General features: G+C 35.8%; 1 protein-coding gene and 1 long non-coding RNA gene across 23 annotated transcripts in view; both read left to right on the top strand.

The window, feature by feature from the left end:
- The window catches only part of LOC105464900 (solute carrier family 8 member A1), a 391,740-nt gene that overhangs the window by 180,598 nt on the left and 187,744 nt on the right, over window positions 1-23,398 (top strand). The gene's annotated exons all lie outside the window — the stretch shown is intronic.
- Window positions 1-23,398, top strand: part of LOC139357819 (uncharacterized) — a 108,195-nt gene that overhangs the window by 57,017 nt on the left and 27,780 nt on the right. The window contains exon 2 of the long non-coding RNA XR_011611649.1: window positions 1-23,398. This exon is cut by the window's left edge and continues 22,116 nt beyond it; it is cut by the window's right edge and continues 27,780 nt beyond it. This is a non-coding gene — a long non-coding RNA (uncharacterized lncRNA).

The following is a 23,398-nucleotide window of genomic DNA, read 5'->3' as shown; positions in this document are numbered from 1 at the left end:
TTATACACAGTATTCACAGTTTTAACCTGACAACACAATATAAATTTAATTGTGGTTATAACCACTTTTGCTTAATTACAGGGAATGTGCTTTCCCGATGAAGCCATAGCTGAATTTGAAATACATCAATATATGGTAGATGTTACTTCTTTCAGTGCTTCTTTATATTTTGATATTAGGAAATTAGAAAAATATGAGCACATTGCTAAACTTTATGGGTATACGTCTATTTGCTTTGTCTTTACAATATTTAAATTTCTAAAATGATAGAAACAAAAGCCACTTGTAGGATGATAATTATGCAGATATTATATCTATATATTATATGCACATCCAAAACTATACCTATTTATCTTAACAGGAAATTTATCTGGGATTCAGAATATGTCTGTTTACAAAATGGGAGCACTAATGACCTCTTTGGAGGATGAGATCCATGAGTTGTTATCAGTAGAGTTTTTGGCTTTTTGGCTAAAGGAGGAATGAGCAAATTTACTGAAGGCCTTGGTACAGGTTAGGGGGAAGACAAGGACAGTAGTAGGTGACATGAAGCCTGCTGGTCCCCCTTCAACCTCTAAAGGCTGAGGGACTTTTTTTAATCCAGTTGGAAGCCAATTTTTAATCCAGTTGGAAGCTCTAAAATTCTAACATAATTCAGAAGCATTCAAAAAGAAGACCAAGGAAGAGAAGGCTACGTATTTATTTCAGCTTGTCTTGTATTGTGCAGAAAGGCAAATAGTCTAGCTAATTTACTTTTTCTGTCTATGAGAAACTTTAGGAGGCCCAGAGGGCATTTTTTAAGCATTTTATGCTCCACCATGCCATTTGGGTCAAAAGTATTTATTTAAAATATATTGGTTTGTTTATCTGATGACAGATAACTCTGGAAAAGCTAATCAATCTACTTATTCACGGTAATGTTAAAATGATTCAGCTGGATGGTTAATTTTGGTAGTCAGGGATTATAAACTCACTTCACAGGATTTTTAAACAGGTTTGACATTCCTTTCCCATAAGAAAGCCTGTATATATTTGACCTTTGGATTTCAGCCAACCCTGTCATTTATTTTCTGCAGCTTGGTAGAGAATTATGTTCCTAAGTCATTTTTGGCTCAACAGCGTTTTTCTCCCTAGAGTCACTATTTAGTTCTAGAGCACAAGGTCAGAATAAGGAAATTGAGGGAAGACTGGAGTTCTTTCATTAAAATGAACTCACTGGATAAAGATACATTAGAAAGGGGAAACACCGACCCCCACCCCCGCCCCTGCCCTCGCCCTCCCCCCACACACACGTTGCAGAAAGAGGATATCATTTGGCTGTTTGAATTGAATTATGTAGTGAAGTGAAGGATAAATCCAGAGTCAGGACTTGCAGTCGCAAAGTTCAAAGCCACTTAATGAAAAACAGAACTCTTCACCATCCTCAAAAAGCATTTTCTAAACAGCCAATTGCATGTGGTGCTGTAAAGGGAATTACATAGACCTAGCCTGTGACCTTTAGAAAGGCATTCAAAGTTTAGAAATAAAATACTTACAGTGTTGCCAAGTCACTACACAAGCCTTTTAGTAAATCTCTATTTAGAAAACTCACTGCCAGGCACTATGGCTGATGCCTATAGTTCCAATACTTTGGGAGGCTGAGGTGGGAGGATCACTTGAGCCCAGGAGTTTGAGGTTACAGTGAGCTAAGATCACACCACTGCATTCCAGACAGTGTGATCATAGCTCACTGTAACCGCAAACTGTCTCAAAATAAATAAATACATGGAAAGAAAAATTATCATAGATGAAAATATTTAAAAAAGCCATCCTAGGCCGGTCACAGTGGCTCACGCCTGTAATCCCAGCACTTTGGGAGGCCAAGGCTGGTGGATCACATGAGGTCAGGAGTTCAAAACCAGCCTGGCCAACATGGCGAAACCCCATCTCTACTAAAAATACAAAAATTAGCCAGGCACAATGGTGGCCGCCTGTAATCCCAGCTACTCGGTAGGCTGAGGCAAGAGAATCGCTTGAACCTGGGAGGCAGAGGTTGCAATGAGCCGAGATGGTACCATTGTACTCTAGCCTGGGCGACAGAGCGAGACTCTGTCTGAAAATAAATAAATAAAAAGCCACCCTAATGAAAAATAGTTGCTGAGTTTTAATACAAAACTCATCCTATTCAATGCAGTTAACTCTCGTAAAATTTTGCTAACATAAAGGGCACTTTTTTATTCTCCTGGGAGGGTTCTTTACTATAAGATTGCATATACATTAAAATGGGTCATAGAAGTGAATCAGAGAAGTACCAAATACAGGACGGCATTATGTGTGTGTGTTTTAATTAGATGATTCTATGAATGTTCTGTAGAAAATGAAGTTAAAAGCATTAGTTAGATTTTTCACTTTTTAGCCTCTCACTTGTAATAAATAATGACAATAGTAACGATAAGACACATTTATTCATAATGTATTATGTGCCAGACAGTAAGCTTAGCACACTATATGGCAATTACTGAATTATCTCAATAAATTCTTATAACAATCTCATACCATAGATAATATCAGCCTCGTTTCCCTAGGGAGGAATCAGAGGCTTAGAGCCAAGATTTGAACCCTTGTCTGCAGGCGTGCAAAGCCGATGCTCCTAGCATGTATGTGTACTCCTCAGAACCTATCATAAGATTTTTATTTCATTTGGAAAAAGAAAGTATTTATTGTCTTTTGAGACATTTTTATTGATTCAATTTTGTATGTGGCTCTGGTTTGCAGGTAACCTGATTGTATTAGATTAGATATTTATCCGTAGTTATAAGCAAGTCATATTTAGCAAATGCCGTAGATTCCAAAAGCAGTGAAATCTTGCCATTTGTCATTTTTCCAAAATGCCTCAATTTACTTAATCATGATCAATTATTTAGCAGTCTGTGCAAACAAGACAATATATTTTAACTTTATTTTTCTTTTATGAGCTGGTAATTGGTAAAATGATGAGGATTTCCGCATTCACCTTTGCAACTATAAACAACTAGTAATATATTTATTTTGTATATAGACAATTACCTGTCTTTATAATTGTAATTTATTGATGGGTGTGTGTGTGTGTCCCTGCTTGGAATAATGGACTGATGTGTAAATTTAGGGAAAACATCAGAAATGACTAATTAGAAAACATAAAGAAATACTACTCTTGTATTTCTAGTTTTCCACTTTATTTTAATATACCAAATGTAGTCAACGTTAGACATTGCCTTTATTATTCACTGGTTGGTTTTGTTCTTTTCTTACACTTAGTCCAACAACACACATAGTTTTCAAAGAGGTAAAACTAAATTTTATGGGAATTCAGCTTAAAGAATGACAGGAAGGACTGGCCTTGATGAGACATGACCATTTATCCTCATTTTAATGTGTTTCCTTTAGTAGTCTCACTTCAGACAAAAACATATATTATCATCCTGCCTCCGCTATGCAAATGGAAAACTATGGTACCTTCTAATGACAAGAAGTTAGAACAGGTCTTGGGAATAACCCTTAGTCCTAATAAATAGGGTAGGATGGTCCATTCAAAAAATATTATTTAAAATTCAGTTTTATTAAGATATGCATCTAGCATCTACTTTTTGAAAAGTCTTGTTCTCCACACCCTTTTTTAGTTAGAAACATTAGTTTATGCTTCTGAAGTTTCAGCTCCTGCTCTTTAAATAGCTTGACTGTCTTTTTTTTTTTCTTTTTTCCTTTTTATTACATAGTACTTTCCCAGGGTAAGTGATAAATAAAGCCAGAGGGTTGGTCATAAATTCCCTTCCTCTCTTTCCCCTCTATCCTACCTCAGGTTATTTTTATGCTAGGATCTATGACAGTGTGCCAGGACTCCAGTCAGTATCACTTGCAGTGGGATGGGATTGAGGAATACTTGCAACCTGGGAGTCTTCCCTGCTTAAAGCTCTCACTTTAAACCTAAGCAAGGGCCTGGGATGCGAGCAAGAGCCTAAAACAAGAACTTGAATGTGCAGCACCCTGTCCTTGCTAAGGAACCCATCATGACAAGTGATGAGAATTCTTGGCCTGGTTTTGAAGATATGTCATAGGGCTGATTGGAAAGAAAAATCATTTGTAACTTAAACCCTTTTCTCTTTCCATCTCTTACTCTTCTTCACATCTGTGAATGAGGATTCTGTCGAACATCTTAAACACTTTCGGGTTTAGCAAGAGATCTTCCAATAGCCATTTAACAAACAGCAAGAGGAAATTCAGCCCTTGGCCAAAGAGATTAAAAACTGTAAACATACTTGAATGTATTGAATTTATTAACTTGGCCTCCAGAAAGGGAACATTATAGTTCCACAGGCAGCAAGAAAATTAACTACTCAGTGCTGTAGAATACAGGAAGTTAATAGTACTTCAGATTGTGGAGATAGCGATCTGGGAAGGATTGTTGGAACTGATAACATGTGGTTGGACCTAACGGTTGTATAAGGTTTCAATGGGCCAGAGAATATGAGAGTATTCATTCGAGGGAAACTGCAGAAATAAAGTTTTGACTGAGTGAAAGTTTATGTCTGTTTTCAGTGAATTTTAAATAGTCCAGAGTGTGTGTGTGTGTGTGTGTGTGTGTGTGTGTGTGTGTGTGTGTGTAAGGTTATAGTGTGAGGAGATGAAAATGGAGAAGTAGCGTGAGTTCAAACCATAAGGGACCAGGAGAGACACATTAATGTATCTGGATTGGGCATTGCTGGTTTCTAGAGTTGCTGGAAGTCCTTGGGCAGACAAGTGACATAATCTACTCTGTGCTCTTAAAAGGCAACTGGCAATGGTGTAGAGCACAGATTGAAGGGGCTGAAGCTGGAGGCAAGCAGATCAGATGGGAGCCCTTGCAATAGTCCAGGTGGGAGATTTTGATCACCTACAATAGGAGGAAATTGGAAGTCTCTGGGAAGCTGGGACCAAATTTGGAAACTGATTCAATGTGAGCTATGAAGATGAAAGAGACCTGAAAGATGACACATTTGCGAACTGTGGTGCTTTCAGATTATCTAGAGACGGCAGAAAGAGTTCAGTTTTGGATATCTAGTTTAAACTGCTGTCAGAGGCAGTGGAAAATGTATGTATGAGACCAAAAATGAGAATTGAGAGCTGAAAATAGAGATTGGGGGTTAGCAGCAAGAAGTAAGGACAAGAGCGAAGTCATCAGGTGACATTACCTACAGGAATATATAAAGAAGGAGAAAACTGCAGGAGAACTTTAACAAATGTTCTCAAAATGGTGGTTGGAGGAAGATGAATGTAAAAGAAAGAAGAGAATGAGTGATTAGAGGCAGAAGAGATAAACCTCCACAGTATCACATCAAATGGAACAGGGCAAGTGGATGTTTCAAGGGCAAAGGTGAAAGAATAACTATTTCTAATAATGGAATGATCTTTGGCGAGTCTGTGTGGACCAGGATAATATGTTAATTTTAATCACATAGTGCTTTTGAGTCACAGAAAACTCCTTGGAATGGTTAATTTCCTTTCTTATTACTCTATTTATCCACCTGAATAGTCTTTGCCTCAACTCATTCAAACCTAAGAATATCCCAAAAGTCTAATGCTTTATCCTCTTCTGCTAAATATGATCTTTTTCTTTCTTCTCTGAATTCCTGTGGTTGGTATAGTTAGTTCTCTTTTCACATGCATATGTCTTATTTTCCCAACTGTATTATATTATTTTCAGGGCAAATACTGTATTTTTTTTTCAGTTTTATTTCTGCATGTATTTATTTATTTACTTATTAAATAATTTCAACTTTTATTTTAGATTCATGGGGTACATGTGCAGGTTTGTTACATGGGTATATTGCATGATGCTAAAGTTTGGGGTATGACTGATTCCATCACCCAGGTAGTGACCATAGTATCCAATAGTGGTTGTTCAGCCCTCTTCTCCCTCCCTCCTTTTGGAGTCCCCAGTATCTATTATTCTCATCTTTATGTCCATGTGTACCCAATGTTTAGCTCCTACTTGTTAGTGAGAACATGCAGTATTTGATTTTCTGTTTCTGCATTAATTCGCTGAAGATAATGACCTCCAGCTGCATCCATGTTGCTGTAAAGGATATGATTTTTTTTATGGTTGCATAGTATTCCGTGGTGAAACACTGTATTTTAAACTCATTCATTTGTGCCTCACAGTCTAGCAAAGTGATTTGCACAAAGAAGATGCTAAAACGTTTTTTAAAAAGCTATGCTGTGAAATTTGGCAACATGTATTAAGTGTAATGAAATAATTATTTCCTCTGACACATAATGCTTCTTTTGGGACTTTATTCTACGGGAATAATGTGAAATGTTAAAATGTCATATGCACAAACATACTTCACAGAGTTCTTTCAAAACAATTCAAAGGTCCAGTATTGTAACAGTGGAATGTTAGTGTGAATTGTATAAGTATGTCATTCAGTGGAATCATGCAACTTTTAAAAACTATGAAGACTATCAAATTAGAAATGTAATTATCACTTAAGAAGAAGCAGAGCATACAATTATTGGTGCACTATGGGTTTCAAATGTATAACATGCATATGAGAAATATTGAAAGGGAATAAATTAAAATAATACATTTTAAGACAGTAGTAGAATTGCAGGTAGTTTATTTTCTTTTTAAAAGAGCTATATTATATTACTATTATTGTTACAGGTTGTTTTACACAAAAGTAATGTTTTGTTTCCTATGGAGGACCTAATACTGTGCAGTGAGTTTGGAAGATTACTTGGACCATTAGAGATTTCTACTAATGAGCCCTGACCTTGGGATCAATACCTCTGCAGTCTGGTTAGGATCCTTCTCTTGTTTCCACACAATCATCTTTAAATTTACATCCTTAGTTTAAATGGATCAAATAGATTAGATTAAGGGAATATTTAAAGCACAGGCCCTCCTGGAAGTGACTGAAAGGAGTCTTCTTTACATATGCAAGTCAGGCTGTCCAGAACCATTAGTAGCCCATAGTAGTGATGACCATAACTATTGATCAGTACCAGCAATTTGTTTCATCTCTTAATTTTGGACAAGGGGACCACCTTGTCCTTTAACTCTTGGTACTTCAAAAGTTAAAAGAGAAAGAGAAGAAGAGGATAGCTAAGAAGGAAGGTGGGGAAGCAAGATGAGTGGGCTGTGACAAGAAAAGACCAAGGCAGAGAATAAAGGTTTTTAACAGTAAGATAAGTGTGTCTACCTCTCTCTGATGTTCCTCTCTGATGTTCCCTTTCTTCACCTTTTTTTTTTTTTAAATCTCTTCCCTGCTGCTCATTGAAGCCTTTCAAATAGAAGCACTGTAGTTTCAAAAGCTATGACTGTTTTTTATCTTTCCTCTAATCTATATTATAAGGTGGTCTTGGCCAGAAGGAGATCTGTTCTCTTGATTTACATAGCACACTGTACCAAAAGTGGGAGGTTTAGCATCACAGGCAAAGACAAGTACAAACTAAGTGGTAAACAGAATACAGAGAATATGGGCAGGCACCCAGTAGCCTTTTCCACACTGCAGTCCCTAGCTCTGAGTTCGAAGAGGCTGGTGCAGATGAGTGAGTCCTATAGCTGTGCTACCTAGGCTTGTCTCAAAAATCCAGACGAGATGATCCTCAATTTCACCACCATACAGATTGCACAGCTGCTGATGGAAGGTTCAGTACATCTGCTTGTCAATCAGCTCAGGACAGGTGAGTTGCTGGCTTTCCCTGTGGGCGAGTGAAGAAGGCAGCTCATACTTGTTGACATTATGGAGGCCCAGCAGTGAGCTCTCATGTGTATATTAATGTGCATTTTACCTCTTTACCCATTCTAGGTAGCCTATAAAGGACAGTAAAACTTAAATATCAGTCCCAAGTAGCTTGGACTACAGCCGCCCACCACGACGCCCAGCTAATTTGTTGCTGCTGTTGTTGTTGTTGTTGTATTTTTAGTAGAGACGGGGTTTCACCATGTTAGCCAGAATGGTCGCCATCTCCTGACCTCGTGATCTGCCCGTCTCGGCCTCCCAAAGTGCTGGGATTACAGGCGTGAGCCACTGCGCCCAGCCTAAGAGGTGTTTATTTTTTATGACTGAAATCAAACATCATTGTATTGATTCAGGTTTTAAGACTGAATCTGAAAGAAACTGACCCAATTTTTTAATGGTATTATAACATGTAATATAACAATGAAATATAAAATATGAAAAGGTGCAGCCTTCTTATATGCTTAGGTTGCTCATAAATTGAATAATGAGTTTCTAGAAAACGTGGACATTATGCCTAGCCTTTCTCAGGGATATCATTAGCCCAGTTATTTATCTGCTCCACTGGTTTGCAAGGGAAAAGCAGCATCCCCGGGCTAAGCTAGGACTTTTCCTGGTTCCAGGGGCCTGGCAGCCCTCTCAAGAAACATTCTCTTCCTGCCCTACCTCAAAAGGTCAAGCATTTTCATGGCACTAGGGCTGGCAGAGTTGCGCTTTTTCTACATCATTAAGCATCAGTCTGAAGCCTCACAAGGAAAACTGTCTGCTATTTTTCTGGTCATAAAAGAGAAAATACAAATTATTTTCTCTCTAAGGAATTAATTGTAGTTTTTTTGTTTGTTTGTTTTGTTTTGTTTTTTTTTCTCTCCACAGACTCTCTGTGGGGAGGAAGTGGGCCTTTACATAAATAAATTAGGTCATTATTAAGGAAAGAGTGAGAAGGGATGTGGTGGGGATTCCTTGGAGAAGAAGAGAGTATGGAAGTGCTGTTAGGATGTAGAAGGACACATGGAGAGGAGAGATCCAGGGCTGTATCTTAGCCACTTCATCTTTGCGGTCATTTGGTTGTTGCACTACAAGGAGGTCACCTGGAAACAACTACACCATCAGAAGATGTTCTTTTCCCCCGGGTATGCTTTGATAGCAAAATGTTGCTACTGCAACGTTTCTAGTTCAACCAAGAACTTGTCAAGATGCAGCCTTTGTGGGGAATCAAAAGTAGTATGTTCCTGATAAACTGAGATTTGAGATATTGATGCCTCTGATAAAAAGAGAGAGAGAAAGGGAGGGAAGTGGAAGGGAAGGGAAGAGGAGGGGAGGGGAAGGGGAAGGGAAGGGAGAGAAATTAATAACTTAATTATCTCCAGTGGGTAAACAAAATGGCCACTTTGTGGCGACTCAAACCCTACATTTTTAATAAATAAATGAGTTACTTCACTTTGAATCATATTTAGAACAGGGATATGTGACATTTCCCTTCACAGTGATGACAAGGGGAAGAATACTTCTGAGTTAGGAAAGAAATGGAATATTTGATCCTATTTAAGTGTACAACAGGAAATTTAAATAATCTTGCTATGTAGATTTAGGAAGTACCTCTGAAATAGCCCCATTTTTATTTGAAAACCATTTTATAGTTGTCTGTTCAAAACCAGATGTAATTCCCACTCCTTTACTTTTCTGAGCACTTCCCCTCTTTAAAAATGTAAGCCCTTACCTTCTCACTTAGAGTATCAATTCATGCTACCTCTTTACTTTCAACCCAGTATTGATCTAGAAGTTAAAAGCTGTTCAGTAATTCTTTTTGGCTTATCATATTTCAATTCCATGGATTTCTGTTTAGGATATCTTCATTTCCTTTTTACATAAATTTATTTATAAATAGGGCGACTATATGTCCCACTTTTCATGAGACAATCTTGGTTTACACATATTATAATTGTTAACAGCCCCCCATTTTATTTGCTAAGCATTGCAATTTGGAATATAAATGGCATAGTAACTCTATTTATAAGTTAAGTATGCATAGAAGTGAGCAAAATTTTGTACAGACTTCAAAAAATTCTTATAATTTTTTTTTTAAATTAAACTCCTGAAACACCTTTCTCATACTATTTTCATATCTATTCATAGGTGAAATATACACCTTGATAAGAGATCGAGTTTTCTGGCATCACTTCACATCACTTAAACATTTAAAAATATTTCTAAATCTCAGCAATGGATTTAGGATCTAGTTAAATACTCTCGGAAGCTGTTTGGGTAGGAGGGTTTGTTTTTGTTGTGTTTCCCCCTTTAAAAAATGGGCATTGGGACAGATAATCATTGAGTTGCAGCTGTTTTGGTCATATGCTCCTTTATAGTGCCACTCTGTTGATTTTGTATTATGCTGTTTCCTGGTACTTGAATTTTGCCATACAAATATTTATGGAATGAGTGTTGATAGAAATTGAAATTGAGGATTGAAAAAAGAAGATTAGGACAGGCAAGTAAGTCAGAATCCAGATTTGTTTTATGTTGAATAGATTAATTACTCAGTTATTTTTAGCTAAGGAAATTGACCTTTTTTAAAAACCAGGTGAAGAAATAATTTGAGACTCAGACATGACAATTCTATTTGCAAGACCTGTGAGCTTTTTATGGACAGTAGTGTCTTAAAGTCTTAAGTTACTTCCATTTGTATATCAAATTATGAAAGGGAAATATTGATAAAATCCAGGATGATTATTTATCAAGGAAACACTGCGATGGATGTCCGTCTTCACAGCCATTTAAGAAAAATTGTTATCAATCTTGTAATTTTTCTGTGATAAAGACACTGGAAGCTCAGGAACAAAAGCATTATAGAACAAAAGCACTATATGATGTTGCTTTACAAATAATTAAGAATATGTAAATACTCCTATCATCTGTCAGTAATATGTGTCCATCATTAGTTTAAGTGTTACATAATCCTTGAATTTTAAATTATAAAAATTCATGAACTAAAATTTTAGCAACAATGAAATTGAATATGCCTCTTATTTTCTGAACAGTGCTAGATATGAAATATGTCTCTATTTATCTTTAAATATGAATTATAAAGCCTGCCAGAGAGAGTTGCTCTAAAGATTAAATGAGAGACTGTCTATATGTGTGTGTGTGTGTGTTACCCAATAAATGGTGTTAGGCACTATGTAAGTGGGATTTATTATAATCATATTATTTCTTATTAAACTGATAGCATTCAAACTTGGTTTAATAGATACTTATGAGGGCATTATTATTATTTTTATCATTGTCATTATTATTTTTTAGAGATAAGGTCTTGCTCTGTCACCCAGGCTGAAATGCAGTGATGTGATCACAGCTCACTGCAGCCTCAGACTCTCAAGCTCAAGTGATCCTCCTGCCTCAGCCTCCTGGCTTGCTGGGACTACAGGTGTGTACCACCATGCCCATCTAATTTTTTTTTGTTTATTTTTTGTAGAGATGAGGTCTCTCTATATAGCCCAGCTGGCCCTGAACTCCTGGCCTCGAGCAATCCTCCCACCATGGGCTCCCAAAGCACTGGGATTACAGGTGTGAACCATGTTGCCCAGCCCGTGAAGGCATTCAATGTGAAAAAATTATGGTGTCCTTTTCCTTCAAAAATTGTATATGGATTATCTACTGAGTTGAAGATATTGGGGTAGTTCCTTGGAACAAAAAAAAAGGTGAATAAATTAGTTTTCTGATTCAAGAAGTTTAGCTGATGAGCCCATGGATACCTGGAAACCCCGTTTCTTATTATGCAAAACCACAGAGCAGCATTCCTAAAATTATTACTGATATAATCTTTTCTTAAGCTCATCCGGTGAAGTATAATATGGGTAAAAAAGGTCAAAGGAACTGACTTACTGCTAAAAATATGTGAACTTTGCGAATAATTGCTATGTCAATTCTAGTGAGAGTCATCGTAGCCCTTTCCATTTGCTTAGAGATTCACCAGCATACCCTAAGGTGACTAATGAGAGACAGCAGAATTTCTTAGTTGAATCAGAGAGTAGAGGTTTAATAAATGCTTGTGAATTGATTAAATGAGTGGAAAATACTTTACATACTAGTATCTCAGGTGATTTGTTACATGGATGGTGATATGTTCCCACCCAAATCTTACCTTGAATTGTGGTTCCCATAGTCCCCACGTGTCATAGCAGGGACTTGGTGGGAGGTAATTGAATCATGGGGGTGGCTACCTCCATGCTGTTCTTGCGATAGTGAGTTCTCATAAGATCTGATGATTTTATAAGGGGCTTTTCCCCCTTTTACTCGGCACTTCTCCTTTATGCCACCATGTGAAGAAGGATGTATTTGCGTCCCTTTCTGCCATGATTGTAAGTTTCCTAAGGCCTCCACTGCCCTGCAGAACTGTGAGTCAATTAAACTTCTTTTCTTTGTAAATTACCCAGTCTCGGGTATGTCTTTATTAGTAGCATGAGAACAGACTAATACAGATGGTAAGGAACCGCAGACCCTATGCCTTACTGAGAGCCTTTTGGTCTGTTTTCAGATCACTGTCTGCCTTAGCATGCAAATCTTGAGGTTTATATTCTTTTCTGAAAAATATAATCCCAGTTAGAAATGATATACATGGTTATACTGGTTATAAACGTCTTAGATAATTTACTTGTGCAAATCATACACCAAGATTTCAGAAAAAACAATTACATTCCTTAACAGATGTTTTCCATGAGATGTTAAAGTCGTTATTTGAAAAGGAAAATATACAGCTGTTGGATTTGTATGACAGAAAGACTTTGCAAATAAAGACGTCTCATATCCCTTTTAATTTGTAAGGAAATTGATTCATTGGCATCATAAGTAGATATATGACCTTGAAAAATATACAGAGCCAAATCGAACAAAGGGTTTTTAACTCCCAATTCAGGGAGTTTACAGCCTTTTCCCTGGGGCTTGCGTGGCTCTTTCTCACACAAAATCCCCCACCTGCATGATTAGAGTGGGCAGTCCAGGGGTCCAGGCTATTGGAGTGAAGGGATGAAAACTGTTGTTAGCTCACAGCCAAATTGGCTAATTTGTTCTGAGTGTTGACTGATAGAGTGTTCTGAGGCCACAAGGAAAGGAGAGGTCAGCCACATTTCATTTTAATGCATTTTCATTAAAGAGTTCATAAATTGCTCTTTTGAGAAGACTCAAAAGATCAAGTTTAGGAAATATTGAAAATGGAGGAAAACCTCCCTTTTAAATACGATTTCCTATGTTACATGATCCATTTAACATCAAACCATTCTTCACTTGTCTTAACACTTTTCTTAACAACGAGACACACATCAAAGTGAATTCAAAGCAATGTTAAGAGTTTTAAGCTACCTAATATAGCTGAAAGCTATTTCCTTGTTATTTAATAAACCTCTGATCTTGGGCAAATCCCATTCTTCCTTATTTTTGACATCAAATTGTTGTTTGACATTTATTTGTTTAGGTTTATCCACAACATGAAACATGCACAACTCGTCAAAAAAGTAAATTATATTTTCAGAAATCCATCAGCTAATCTGTGGTAAACTGGACCAGTAACTAGGTGCAGTGGACATAATGGTTTGGAGAATAATGTCATGTTGGAGGACAAGGTAGACCCGTGTTCTCTGGCTAATATTTTAATCTATATTTTAGTGAAGACACTGGATGTTTATTTTTGCATTAAAAAAATAAGTATTGAAATTTTTCTGAAAGGAAAAAACAATGTATGTGTATTTTCAAATGGAGTATGTGGCACGTACATTAAATAAAAAACACCTGCAACTATACAGGCTGTGAGAGACTCAGGTAATAGGAAAATGATGGTGAAGGTAATGATGATAATGATGACAATTGAGACAAATACTAATATTTATTGAGTCCCATCTCTTAAATTGTTGTGTCCTTGGCATTGGACCATCATTCTATTTCGATGTAACAGCTTTAAAAGAGAGGTGCCATAATCTCTATTTAAGATGGAGAACCATCCACTTGCTCACATCAGCAATATTGTGTTCAGTTTTTAGGGCCACTTTTTAATAAGGACATTGGCAAGCTCTCTCCACAGAAGGAGGAGCAAAGTTGTGATATATCTAGAAGTCGTATTATTTAAGAAATAGATAAGAAAGTGGAAGAATAATTAAGACTTAGGAGTTCATAACTTCTTTCGGCTACTAAAAGTGTTGTCCTTGGGAAGAATTGTTTGGAGAGCTCTGCAAAGGCAGAATGATGGCTAATGGAGGAGAGTCAAATGAAGATTTCATGTTACTGTCATGCCTAACATATGGAAGAGCTTTGCGACAGGCAGAACTGCTCATATATAATATATGGGAGTATGAGAGGTGCTGCTTAGTGAGGCATATACTCTTTCATTCACTTAATCATTTGTTCAGGAAATGTGTATTGAACATCTCTGATAAAGAGCATATGGTCTAGAGAGGAATTCAATACTACCAAAGCTGGATCAACCAGTTGACAAAGGAAGCTCCAAGAATTAATTGACTAGAAACTGCAAATAGCCATGATTCAGAAAAACAGTGAGAAGAATAAAAATCCTGATGATATTAAGTGAGGCAGAGTGGGTCCCTTAGTCCTGTACCTCCAAGCATAGTGAAAGAAAGCAAAATTAAAGAGAGTCAGTGTTGAGCTGTGTGTGTTGCATTTCAAATGGTGTGACCTGCTGGAAGCTTCACGAACACTTGTTAAGTATTCTGTTTAGGAAATTGGAAATTCTCATTGTGATCACACCCATCTCATAAAACAATCCATCACTTGGATTTCTCTCAGAGGTGAAATAAGGCCATTCCCACTTTGCCTGTTAACAGAAATATGCCAGGAATTAAGGCTTTCTCGTTGCGTCTACCTAAATTACCTTCTCAGCTGGGTATTCCTGTCTTGCTTTCCAAATCCTGTTTCCTGGGAGTTGAAGGCTTTCCAGTTGGTGTATTTATAACAGTGGCAAATCCATAGAATCATTGTTCACGTTCTAGTAACAGTAACATCTGCAGAAATCCTTTGCCCCAGACACCAATTTTACACTCAAACATCGTACTGAAAATTTGAGGGAAAAAAAAAAAGAACAACTTCCAGAGAATAACTTTCCTAAGCATTGCACACAGTAGGTACTTGATACAGCTGGTAGGCTTTTGTCTGATAGAACCTTGTGTTACTTCCAGAGTCCGAAAGACTGAATTTCAATGCATATATTTTCCTCATCAATTGCACTTAGTAAATAAAAATGGTAGCACTATTTTGGGACAGAATTTCATAAATATCTCTAGGTTCTATTTAGACAGCATTGGTCTACACTTATACGGGGCACTATACTCCATATGGTTGGAGGCAGTTTGTGTAAGAGTTCAGTGTGTGATTTGAAGTCAGGTGATTCTGGCTTCATCACTTATTGGTCACATGGCTTTGGAAAAGTTATAAAGCTTTTCTTTTCTTTTCTGTAAAATAGATACAAAAATAATACCTACCTCCTAGAATTGTAGGATCATTAAATTAGCTAATGTAGTACATAGTAGTGGTTTAGTATGATTCTTGGCACATAGTAAGCGTGAGTCAAAACCAACAGCTCTTGAATAGTGTTGAGTAGAACAATATCCTGGAATGAGGTTTTTAAAAGACAGATGCCCAGCCTCTTTCAGGAGAGGCTCTAACTAGGTAGTTTTGAGATGAAGCTCAGATAATCATATTTTGAACCATTTCTCTAGGAAATTCTGATGCATGCCAGAATTTAAAAAATCACTGGATGATTATGACTTTTTGTTTTTACCACTCCCAAACTTAGCCCAGTTCCAGCAAGTTGACTTTGCCTGCTTAAGATGTAAAGAGAGAAAGAAAAATAATTTAGTGTTTCATGTGATAGTACTTGTTCCTGTGAATCCATATTTAGCCCCTTCTTTCAAATCAAAGCTTGCACTGGTCTCTTTTTATACTCTTCAGTGTTGCTCTCCAATCTTCTCAGCCCTGACCCACCAGGAAATCTGCACTGTCAGTGCATACTGAATATCCACAGCAGTGACCTCACAGAACTCTAGATACCACATTGAGGAGTGAAGCAAAGGTCAGCATCAGGTTTTCTGTGTAATGAAAATAAAATGCAAATTTCAAAAACTGGGGAAATATCACGAATTTACTGTTTTCTTTCAACATTGCCATAATTTTCAAATAAGAATGATTTTTTTAAGTAAGGACAACTTAAAGTAATAGAGTTAGAGTTTGAGGGATTGTGTGTCCTAATTACAAATTGAGCTTGCTTCATTTTTAAATAGCTTTTACCTTTAAAAAAGCACAATGCAGTATAACATTTTAAATATTCCTATTTTTCTAGTTATATATTCTGTTCTTTAGTTGTTGACATATAGTCATTTTTTTAAAAGTATTTTTGTTTTAAAGAAGACAAAGTCAGTCTATAATTAATCAATGTTTGTGTAGAGTTGTTACAAGTTTTCTCTAATAAAACTTGCTTTAAGCTTTTTTGTTTCTATCAGTGATTTGCCTTGTCAGGGATTTGTTGACATGAGTCAGAATTTTTCTCCAGCCTAAACCAAAACAACTATTTTCCCTAATTCAGAAAAATGTGATTCATAAAACCAATATGATTACATGATGTATGTAGCTTATTTTATTACCACTGCCTTGCATCAATCTGAGAAGTGATGGATACTGTCTGTCTCCAGCCAGGAATAAATAACAGAGAGGAGTTAGTTGAACAAGAGAATTGCGAAAACAATATCTCTACTTGAGGGAGGGAGAACTAACCTTGTCTCTGCCAAGGATTCCTTCAAAGAAGCTGAACTATTCAGTAACATATTATACAATCTTAATTCTAGAAGATGTATTTTAATGCCATTAATCCTACTACAACTGAATGCTGTTAGTTTAACACAATTTTTGAGCACTTACCACATACTAGTGAACAAAGTAGAAAAATTCTCCACCCTTCAGGAGCATTATTTGAGTGGAGGGCTATTTATAAACAAATAAATGAGCCAGATGATGACATAAAGCATGGTAAGAGGGGGAGAGGGACTTTCTGGGATGATGAATGCCCTGAGCTATGGTTGTTTTTCTTTATCCCTATGAGACTGAGATTACATATTGGGCACTCTGAGATGCTGGACCACCACTGGGTAATGTATTGAGATAAAATACACATTCGTGGAGGGAGGTATTTTGGACAGCCAGGTTAGGGCCCTGCATATAAATCAAGATTTGCATTAGGAAATAAGCTCAGAGAAGTTCTGAGAAAAAGCAGGAGTGATGAGGTTTGTATGAAAATAGTATCAGGCAAAAAAAAAAAAAAAAAAGAAAAGAAAATAGTATCAGGCAAAATCTGCAGGAGGGCAATTGACCCTGACCTAATACATTATTGTGTTGTGAAAAGTTGTTTTGTCAAAACTCATGATCTCAGCTAAAGCTTTATCAGGCTTAAGCAAAGAACACATGCTCCTAATTTTAATATTTATAATGAACTAAGTGGACTTTTTAATACCAAACTTATCTGTCAGTATTTAACCAAATTTTGTGTTCATATACAAAACTCAAATTAATAGGAAAAAATTCTCCTTTTTTTTTTTTTTTGAGATGGAGTCTGGCTCTTTCACCTAGGCTGGAGTGCAGTGGCGCCATCTCAGTTTACTGCAAGCTCCACCTCCCGGGTTCATAGCATTCTCATGCCTCAGCCTCCCAAGTAGCTGAGACTACAGGCGCCCCCACAGTGCATGGCTAATTTTTTGAATTTTTAGTAGACACGAGGTTTCACTGTGTTGGCCAGGATGGTCTTGATCTCCTGACCTCGTGATCCACCTGCCTGGGCCTCCCAAAGTGTTGGGATTACAGGCGTGAGCCACCACGCCCAGCCTCCAGTAAGTTTTTGAGTGGATTTAGGGCTTTTCCAGTAGGGAGAACATGCTACTTTTTGGAGATGGTAAAACTTAATCAAGTGGTGTTCCTTTCAATAAATGTTTTTTCAACTTCCAAGTTGCAAGCCTACTCTTCAGTTTTCTTATGTCCTTGAGCAACAAAGGACAGTTGAGTCCAGAATGATATCAGTGTGATTGGATCCAGGCTTATAGACCAAATAGGTTTTTATTGATCATGATCACAACCAATCAACATTTTCTTTTTCACCATGTATACTGTGTCAATGACGAACCCACAGAGGTTGTCTGTCAACAGACATTCAGGTCCTTCTTGGGGAACAAAAGACTTTCATATCATGTTTTTTGCATGTGATGCTTGTATGCAGAACCTATGGACTATTTTCTATATAGAAGGTCTATAGTATGTAATTTAAATTGGCCTGAGGCCAGTGTAATTCCTCAACTTGGTTGCATGCCCAGGTCCATTTCATGACACAGACCAGTGACAAATGTTCTCATTGCAAGAAGCTTTTGAGTATTTTCTCCCCTTTTGTTTCTTAATATATTATCACCATGTGCGAAAGGCTACAAAGACCTTAGATAACATTTAGATAAATTTCTATCTCTGGGACATGTTACTGGAAAATAGGTCTCCAAGATGATTGCTACTTTAGCTACATGAAAAGACTTCAGATGAATATTCTTGAAGGTTGATTTCAGACAAGAGAGTGACATTAAACAACGTGTGATACATTTTTATTTATTTTGAGCAATTCTTCAAGCAGGGATCATGATTTGGGGTCACATTTTAAGTTACGTATCAACTTTAAAATTCACTGTTCTTTTTCCCTTTTTAAATGCTAGTTCAGTACTAACCCAGTTGGGTTTAGCAAATGTAGATACAAAAGCAGTTGTAACAGGGTTCGCCAATTGAAATTCAAAAACAAAATTCTTATGAAAGAAAATGGTTATTTACTTTACTCAGTCTAATCTAGTGTCATTGAGGCACGACTTTGACTAACCTTCTGTTTTTCTAGAAATTATTATGTTTTGGAATTCAACATTAATAATAATAAAATGTTAACCATATTACTGTATTGATAATCACCATACTGATGAACTAAAAAAGGGAAAACATGATCATCTCAACAGATGTTGAAAAGGCAATCGACTAAATACAGCATCTATCCCTGATATTAAAAACTCTCAGAAATATCAGGAATAGCGGGAAGTTCTTCAACCTAATAAAGGAGATAATATGAGAAAACTAAAACTAACATCATACTTAACAATGAAAGACTGAATGCTTTTTTCCTAATATTGGGAATAAAGCAAGGGTGTCTTCTCTCACCACTTTTATTGAACATTGTACTGGAGATGCTAGCCAGTGCAATAAAGCAAGAAAAAGAATGACATCTAGATTGGAAAGACATAAATAAACCTCTGTATTAATAGACAACATGATTATTTATACAAAAATTTGATAAAAATCTATAAAACCATTAAAACTAGTAAGGGAGTTTAACAAGTTTGCAGGGCACACAATTAATATACAGAAGTTAATTGTATTTCTAAATACTAGAAACAAATGCAAACAGACATTAGAAAAACAATACTGTTTACAATTCATCAAAAATATAAAATACTTAGGGATAAATCTGACCAAAAGATGGGCAAGACTTGTACACTGAAAATTAAAAACATCCCTGAGAGTAATTAAAGAAAACTTAAATAAATGGAGAGAGATGCCTTTCACAGGTCAGAAAACATAATATTTTTAAGATAATAATTCTTCCCAAATTGATCTAGAGATTCAACATAATTCCATTGAAAATCCCAATAAGCATTTTTTTTTTTTTTTTTGGTGTAAAATTTTCAAGCTCTTCTAAAGTTCATGTGGAAATACAGAGGAACTAGAATAGCTAAAATACCATCGGGGGGAAAAAAAAAGAACAAAAGGGTAACACTACTTGATTTCTGGATTTATTTTATTGTTTCATGTACCAAGATAATGTGGTAGTGGCATAAAAATAGAAATAGGTGATTAGAATGGAATAAACTGTGGAAATAGATCCACACATATATGAATAAACTGGTTTTGGGTTTTGTTGTTGTTATTCACAAGGCAATTCTGTGCTGAACAGATGCTCACAGAAACACTATATTCAGCAAATAAAAAATGAATTTTGATCTATACGTCACACTATATGCACAAATTAATTCCAAATGTATTTGAAACCTAATAAAAAACCTAAATTACATTTTTTTCAAAAAAACAGTGAAGAAAATCTTTGAGAACTTAGGCAAAGATTTCTTACTTTACCCAAAACATTATCTATTTTAAAAATTGATAACATTTAAACATTTTACTCTGAGATATGTTGTTCAGTGAAGGAAAACACAGGCTAGACTGAAAGAAAATATTGGCAAATAGTGTATCTAACAAAATGTTTATATCAGAATATTTAATGAATGCTCAAAATTTAACAAGAAAACATACCATAAAATTGATCAAACATTTGAGCAGACATTTCACTAAAGAAAATATGTTACCAAATAGGCACATGGAAATATGCTCAACATCATTTAGTCACTAGGGAAATGTAAATAAACCCCAATGAAATATTAATGTGCACTGAATTGAGCAGTTACAATTAAAAATTGATCATATCAGGGTACTGTGACTCAGCCTGTAATCCCAACATTTTGGGAGGCCAAGGTGGGAGGTTCGCTTGAACCCATCAGTTCAAGAGCAGTCTGGGCAATATAGGAAGAACTTGTCTTGTTAAAAAAAATTGACCATACCAAATATTTATAAATACATGGAGGAACCCAAACTTGACTACACTGCTGGTTGGAATGTAAAATGGTACAATTACCTTAGGAGATAGTTTTTTTAAAAGTTAAACATACACTTACCATATGATCCAGCCATTCTACACCTTGGTATCTACCCAACAGAAAAGAAAGCATATAGCTGTATAAAGACTTGTACAACTCAAAACAACCTAGATATCTATTAGCAAGTGAATAGGTAATCAAATTGTAGCATTTCCATACACAGCAATACTACTCAGCAATAAAAAGTAATGAACTATTTATAGTCACACAACGTGAATGACTCTCAAAATAATTAGGCTTAGCGAAAGCCTGACTCTCCTCCTTCCCCTCCCAAAAGTACATAATGGATTATTCTATTTGTGTAAAATTATTGGAGATTCATACTAATCCACAGTGACAATAAGATTATTGATTACTTGGGGAGGGGAGGTAGGTGTATAAGAGAACTTTGGGGGGTAATGGATATGTTTATTATATTGATTATGGCAATGGTACACGTGTGTGTGCCTATATGTAGTATATGCAGTGTATATATATATTTTATACACACATATACATATATGTGTATATATTTCAAAACTCATTAAATGATCACATTGAACACTATGTTCAGTTTATTATATGCCAGCGATACATCAAATAAAGCTGTTAAAAAACTGGAACAATAGAACATGCGAGTAATTGTGAAAAGAATATACAATGTAAAACTAATCTATAGTTTTCTACAGTTGATAAAGTTCGGCATTATATCTGGCACACTATGATTCCAAATCTAAAAGTAGGAGCTGCTGCTTCTATTTATGTGATTAATAGTTTTCTACAGTTGATAAAGTTCGGCATTATATCTGGCACACTATGATTCCAAATCTAAAAGTAGGAGCTGCTGCTTCTATTTATGTGATTAACTTGGTATCCAGTCTTACCTTGTATTTTCCAATGTATGTGATCCATTGGTTTAGAATCAGAAGTCCATCCTTATAGAAACTTAGGAAATATACAGGATATAGAGAAAAATGTGCTTCCATATACATATTTATACCTATATATTTTATTTATATTTATACTTGTACTTATCTAAAACCCTTTATACTTTTATAATTTGTGGAGAAAATGCCCTTCAGAGTCAAATACTGAATATAAAAACAGAATTTGATTAAAATGTTATGGGATGAAGTTTCCTGGACCACTGTTAGTGGATGTGTGATGAGCAAAGAGGCATCATTAATATAACCTATGATGAAAACAGTACCTCTCACAGTTGTGCATCATGATGACCCTGGTAGTTTGTTTTATTGGAAAATGAACATGATCTATTGTTGTAGCTTTCAACTTCATGAATAAACAAAGGAGGTGATCCAAAGTCCCCTACTAATAGGGCTTTCCTATGAGGTAAAGGTGGATAACAATAAGCTCAGCACGTGTACTGATTGAGTTGATGTTACTGTAAACTTTGCAACAAGACAGAGATGATTTGCTTGTTTCAAATACAATGTAGTTAGCCTGAAGCTTGAGGGTAAATCCTAACGATGAATTTTGTGTCTAGCCTAGAGAGAAGATGGTGATTTAATAAATCAAAAGGAGTGAGAACCAGCTGTACCTCTTTGAGATGCAAGGGAGGAGGGAAGGGGAGTAGGTCAAGTCCCCAAACATTTGTTTCCTTTCACAAGTACCTCTTTGTACTGGTTTATATTTGATTTAGAACTGAGTATTTTCTGAGTTTGTGGAGATAAGAACAACTTGCTTTTATTTTTGTTATCGATTCTAAAATGGTATTTGTTGTAGAAACTGATAATGAACCAGTCTTGCAAACACAACATTCAAAACAAAGTCTATTTTTAATATTTTAATTATGCAAGTAATCCATGTTAATTCCAGAAAAAAAAATAGAATAGAAGAGAACAAAAAGAACAAAAAATTACGGAAACTAAATTCTTATATAATTCCACTACTTGGGGATACAATTGTCAGTACTTCATGGATGTCCTTCCAGATATATTCTTTATATATACACCCAAATATAAATATATACACTTGCAAGATATATAAAGACATCAAATTTTAAATGTTCTTCTATAGTTTTTATTTCACTTAACATGTTACTAAACTCTTGATTTTAGTAAATATACATCATACCATCATTTCAATGCCTTCAATTTTCTCATTATATGAATGCATCAAAATTTTTTGACTAATCTGAAGGCTATTTTAAAAATTTATTTCTTTTTAATTTTTTTTTTCTGTAGAAAAAAATGATTTTTTTTCTGTACAATGATGCTGGAAGAAACTGATTTAAAAGTTACAGCTCTGAATGTTAAATGACAAAGGGTTTTCGAGTCATGTCTTTTGAACCTATTAATTTTACAATTCTATTGAACAACAGTGTTTATATGATATTTATGTGCATATTTTGGGCATCACTGTTCTATTTCCCATTGACTGACATGTTGGGGACCTCATTCATTTCTTTCCATTTCTAAACCTATAGATTGATACTAATCTATTAAATGTATTTAAAATGTAAAGGAACCCCAGGTGTTTAGACAATTAACCAATAAAAATTATTTCAGTTTCTAAACCTCTAGATTGATACTAATCTATTAAATTTATTTAAAATGTAAAGGAACTCCAGGTATTTAGACAATTAAACCAATAAAAATTAGATCAAAGAACATCAAACCTTTCTTTTAAGCTAATATAAAAATATATAAGACCTTCCGCTGATTGTCACATAGCGTAAGGTTATGTGAGTAAATGGTTGCTAAACTGCATTTTGGCACTAACATATGACCAGATCCATCTGTTGGGATCCCATGCCATGGTCCCATGGCAGTGAGCTATTATGGAAAATGTATTCTACTGAGAGGAGGGAGATGAAGGAAGTGATCACTAAGGTTTGCGAGCTTGAGGGGAGGTCTTTTAGCCCCTCCAGAGCTCAGATTGTTCATCTTC

Source organism: Macaca nemestrina, chromosome 13 (genome assembly GCF_043159975.1).
Source record: "Macaca nemestrina isolate mMacNem1 chromosome 13, mMacNem.hap1, whole genome shotgun sequence".
NCBI classification, from domain to species: Eukaryota; Metazoa; Chordata; class Mammalia; order Primates; family Cercopithecidae; genus Macaca; species Macaca nemestrina.
Note: the sequence above shows the minus strand (reverse complement) of the source record. Positions and strands in the feature narration are given on the sequence as shown.